This window comes from Abramis brama (genome assembly GCF_963993115.1).
Source record: "Abramis brama genome assembly, chromosome: 2".
Classification (NCBI taxonomy): Eukaryota; Metazoa; Chordata; class Actinopteri; order Cypriniformes; family Leuciscidae; genus Abramis; species Abramis brama.
Window position 1 is genome coordinate 51,396,260 of NC_139964.1, and position 6,244 is coordinate 51,402,503.

A 6,244-nucleotide genomic window follows, 5' to 3' on the forward strand; every position below is an offset into this window, starting at 1 on the left:
CCCCACACACACACACACACAGACACACACACACACACACACACATACACACACGCGCACACACACACACACACACACAGACACAGACACACACACACACACACACACACACACACACACACACACACATACACACACGCGCACACACACACACACACACACACACACACACACACACACACACACACACACACTTCATGTCACTGTGGAGATATTCAACTATGTAAAAAGAATGTGTGTTTATAACACTGGGGATCTTCTGTTCTTTCAAAAGCAGAAGCATCTTGTGTGCTATCTTTCCAGACTTGTAATGGATTGTTCGTTGTGATTTTGTGTGATTGAATGTGTTCGTCCTGTCAGTCACAGCGAAAGCCGATCTAACAAGGGTGTAGTGCAGACAGGTCAGGTGGTTTGAATGTTACACACAATGAATTTTAAAGGAAGAGACAGTCTCCCCTCTTACACATGAACACACTTAATTTCAAGACAGCAGAGATTAACTGGTAATACATTACAAGGACTAGATAAAACGCACTGACATTCTGATCTCTTTTTCAGTCGTGTACTGTATGTGGAAATGAAAAATATGCTTTTTAATCATCTTTTCTTCGCGTCTGTGTTCCATATCAACTTTCTTATCTCGTTAAAGAGTGAGAACACGTTCCCTGTATTAGTTTACTAGTGGGGTATATTCTTTTCTCAATGGCTGAGGCACTGAAATGAAAAGTGTATGTTAAATTAATACGGGGCCGCATTTATTCAGAACAGCGCAGTAATTCTCATTTTACATGAGATAGAGAAGGCTATGAAAGAGTTTATGTATCAGACTTATTTTATTTAGCTTAGTCTCAACACCATAAACTAATATAAACTAACGATTGAAAACAGTGAAATAAAAGAGCTGTATTTAATTACTGGGAATAGCTTTTATTTACAGTTTTTCTCAATTGTTTACACCCAAATACTGGTACTTGAGACACAATGACCACAACATGTATCTCATTCACCAACCCCCTGAACCAATTTTGCAAGCACAATTCCTGCTTTACACTCAAATTGCAGTTCTAAAACACACTTTTTTCAAAACACTACACACAATTCTCTGCTTTTGGCACAATTTTCATGCAGAAAATCTCTTGTTTTCACAAGGAACACACTGCCATTCAAATATGCACACTGACTCATCACATGGGCAAACACCCGTCACACAGTTTTACAATTAGCAATCAGAGCTTTAGCATAAAAGGGCAACAGGTGAGCTCTTCAATGGAGCAATGGATGCCAACATTGGATTTTTTTTTTTTTTTACTGTAACTGTATACAGTCAAGTCTTCTGTTGTTTTGTATGTAGACCACTGTATGTACAACTTTATGTATTTGTGTGTTCTGAGTATAAAAACAATATTCTCAAATATTTTACAACACACTTATGTATACTGTCTGTAGTAAGTGTAACACTGAACAAAAAAAGGCCTAAGTCATTATGATGAATGGAGAAGAAGTGTTTTCCATCCATCATAGTGTTTTACATTGAGCACATCAGTGTTCAACTGGTTCTTATAAATGTCTATTCATATGATGGTTTGTGTGTGTCATTTGAAAACAAAATACCATTTTGAGAAGAAATAACATTGTTTTGAATGTAAAGTTTCATTTTGCAGGAGAATTGAGGGGTTTTGCCCATTGTGTGTGTGTTTTTTGTGTGTAGAGTTCTGAGAATATAAGGCATGCTTTCAGAAAATGTGTATGTAAACAATCGAGAAAAACTGTAATATCCTAATGATTTTTAGCATAAAAGAAAAATCAATAATTTTGACCCAATGTATTGTTGGCTATTGCCACAAATATACCCGTGCGACTTGTGATTGGTTTTGTGATCCAGAGTCACATATGTTAATTAACTACTTCTCTGTAACAAATTTACAGCATTCTAAGTACCTTTGAGGAGCTGTTTGTAACCGAATCTCTTTAGATTGTGTCACACAGCCCCCTCATATTTCCCATCACCTACGCAGGAATACAAGCACATACACTCACAAGGACCGTGGGGTCTGAAATGATGAGAGATGAGAGGAATAAGACAGGAAGTGGTTCTTCTCAAGGCGTCTTTATATCTTTCTCTTTCTTTCACAGGCGTAGGAGAGTTTCATATCCTGTAGTGCACTTCGACATATTATGCTGCCAAACTACATTACCCATAATGCTCCAGCATAGACAATTACTCTCAGGGATGACTAAATAAATGTTGCTTAAAAAAAGAAAGTTGTTTTAGATCATTATTCTTTCTTCACCCTCTTTTCTGTCTTACCTGTATATGTCACACTGCAGCAGAGCATGTCAGTATCTATAGACAACACTTCAGAGATAAAAAAATGACAATGAAATGATGACTCAAAATGACTCAGAATGTGTATTTTCTTTGTGCTTTCTGAAATTAAGGTGATTCTTTCAGTATCATTTTCAGGGGTATCTTCCCTGTCCTACACACTCATTCCTCTCTGACTCACCATTGGCCAGATAAACCAAAGTGTGGAAAATCCTAAAGGTTCAACTAAAATCTCTGACTATTTTTGACTTGGTTTGTTGGTGTTTTAACGTGAATCACCTCAGCAATTGGAACATAAATGCATTATCTGATGATGCTCAATCTCTTAAGTTATGGCTTAACTGTCATAAAGAGGTGATTGTGCAAGGCTTTGATGCTTTATGGGTGGATTGTCTGTGTATGTGTATCAGAGCGTTCGTGTGGTGAGAGAACGGTGCAGGTGTTTCCTGTTGTAGAAAAGAGAACAGTGCGGTAGGGTCGCATAGAACGAATGTGTATATGTCTGCGTGTATTTATTTTGTGTGTTGTGCAGACCACAGCACTCTGTAAATTTGCCAAATATTGACTAAGGCATATTAATAATACATATAACATCTCCAGCAATCTGTCTCACCCACATATTACAGTTTCAAGTCTATTACTTTAGTTCACCCAAAAATAAAAATTCTGTCATTATTTGCTAATTTCCTGAAAATAAAAGAAGATGTTTTGTGGAATGTCTCAACAGTTTTTGTCAGTTAAAGCCAGTGAGGTTCAAAAATAACACTGGACCCTGTTGACTTTCATTGTAAGGGGAGAAAAAACACAGAGACATTTTTCTTTTCTCATAAATATAACACAAAACCTTACAGCGTTCATTAATACGTCCATTGTTAATATTCAATAATTCAACAATTCATTCATTAAATATTCAAAAATTCAACAATTCAATTCACTCCATAAACCTGTTTGCTTCACATGTACGCTCGCTCAGTGTCGTATTAAATAAACTCTTTGATAGTTTTCACTTCCTCTTTTGTGGTATATGTATTGCAGTTTGAATACAGTCCTGTTGATCGTATTAGCTAATCCTACTCTTCATTTGTTTAAAAGTAAGAATAACCCATAAACTACTAAAATAATCTACTATAATGTTGAATAAACCCATTCAAATTGTAACTGTACAAATATAGGTAATTTTCAAAAATTTTCATTCTTCTCAATAGCAACTTTTCATTCAGCCTCTCATGTTGATTTCTAGAATCAGTACAAACTATTTCTGATCACGTATAGGAAAACATTTAGAAAGAGATATACATTTCGCAATACAATTGTAACGTTTTTCTATAGAGCCACCAAGCACGTGTTTTCAGCAAGTTCAGAGAAAGACGTTCTCCTGCTGGGATGTGGTTTCGGTGTCTGAACTCTTCAGTTCTCCAAAAGCAGCAGCCAACATCACCTCATCTCCATAAACCACATAACATATACTTTTTCTTTAAGTTGCTCTGTCTTCTTCTGCTCCTCTGCCAACTTTTCCTTTAATGTAGTGTGTGTAGTAGCACACCATTTCCTTTGTTTTATTGCCTGTGTATGTGATAATTTTATAAAAACATTCTCCTGCTTAATAACGTATGACATGAAGGGTCAAAATGTCGGCTATATGTTGGGAATATTATAAATAACTGCATACTGTACATTTTCCTCTGCTCTTGTCTATGCATCAAGCCTTATCCACATGACCTGTTTTACATTGTGTCCAAACCTGCACAGTGCAATCGGTTTTCTGGACAACCAAACTGTCAGTCCACACAAATACAAATGTGCTGTGTGATGTGATACAATCACAGCCAGTCAAAATATATCTGATGCAAAATATATATTCATAGTCAAGGAGGTTTGTAATATCTGGAGTAAGAAAGTATCCGGAGTAAGTAATCTATTATCATTTTGTATTGTATGGTATTAGTTTCTGTTAGCCGAAGTTTCTGTTGAAACTGAAGTAGACTTTAGCTCAAACCATGTGAACTCTGTCTCTGTTGTCTTTATGATTGTTCACACACTGACGAAGGCTAGAACCTCAAAACAGAGTGTTTCAGAATGGCTATAAATAATATTTTCTCTTTTTATCCTGAACTGTCCCAATGTAGAAGACATTATGTATTACATATTATTTTAGTGTTCTAGATTTTTACAAGCAGTGCGTCATAACATCTAACATTAGGTAAAGATTAAAAAAAAAGAGTTTTTGGTGTGCGTCTGAGAAACCGCTCGTATACCCTTTGTTACGTATTGGGTATGTCTACAGACTGTCTCAGATACCAGATGCAGATTTTTGTTGCATAACGACAGAAGACATAATGTTTGTTTGTCAAAGGCTTTGCATGGAATACAGTTCCATTGCAACTATTTTTACCAAGGCGCGTTCAGATTGAGGTCTGGGGGCCTCAAGCAGAGGTTACGCTGTCCACAGAAAAATTCAGCAAAATATTGTGTATAAAAGAAAAAAAAAAATGTTTTTATTAAAAACTTATACATATTTCAAATACTACTACTAATACTAAAAATAAGAAGAATAATTAAATATATATATATATTTATTTTAATGAACACTTTCAAAAATGTCTTTGGCTTTAGTACGATAACAATTCGGTTCACTGTGCATGACAGACCACACAGATACATTGCAAAGTACCAGCTTATCTCTTTAATTCATTTTTAATTTTTAATTAAAACAACTACTTATTTAAATGACTTCATAAAGACTACGAAATCAATCTTTTAAGAATAAGAACTGTGATTCTCTTTTTATCTTTTCCTAAGCTCCATAAACAGCATATCACAGGAAAAAAAAAAACTTTGTCAGCAAACAAGAAATACATAACCGAAGTGATTTATTTGCCATCTAAAATGAAGATACAGAATGTGATCTCAGTGTTACATTATGAGCTAATGTGAATCCTTATTTCACAGGTCTAGGACAGGGACCAGCAGACAAAGAGCGAGTTTTAAGGGTCTATTTCAATCGGTTTTCTGGACAAGCAAATTGTCAGTCCACACAAACACAAAACTGCGGTGTGATGTGATACAATCACAGCCAATCTAAACATATCTGATGTAAAATATATATTCATAGTCAAGGAGGTTTGTAATATCTGGAGTAAGAAAGTATCTGGAGTAAGTAATCTATATTAGCATTTTGTATTGTATGGTATTATATAGTTTCTGTTGAAACTGAAGTTAGCTCAAACCATGTGAACTCTGTCTCTGTTGTCTTTATGATTGTTCTCACCAGACACTAATTACACTGACGAAGGCTAGATCCTCAAAACAGTGTTTCAGAATGGCTATAAATAATATTTTCTCTTTTTATCCTGAACTGTCCCAATGTAGAAGACATTATGTATTACATTACATATATATATAATTATTTTAATTAACACTTTCAATAATTTCTTTGGCTTTAGTACGATAACAACTCGGTTCACTGTGCATGACAGACCACACAGATACAAAGCAAAGTACCAGCTTAACTCTTTAATTCATTTTTAATTTTTAATTTAAAAAACTACTTATTTAAGAGACTTCATAAAGACTACGAAATCAATCTTTTAAGAATAACAACTTCAGGACTGAAATTCTCATTTTATCTTTTCCTAAGCTCCATAAACAGCATATCACAGACAATATGTAAAGTCTATATGTAAACTATATAAGACCAGCAGACAAAGAGCAAGTTTTAAGGGTCTATCTCAGTTCGCAAGAAACCATGAAAATAAAGCTAAAATAATTAACAAAAGACAGATGCAACAAAAGACGCATCTGTCTTTTAAAATCCTGTATAGTATTCATAAAATTAACAAGGTCACAGCTGCTTAATGAATAAATATCTGTTCAATGTCTGTCAGCTTTCAGATTTCCTGACTATAGGACTCAAAATCA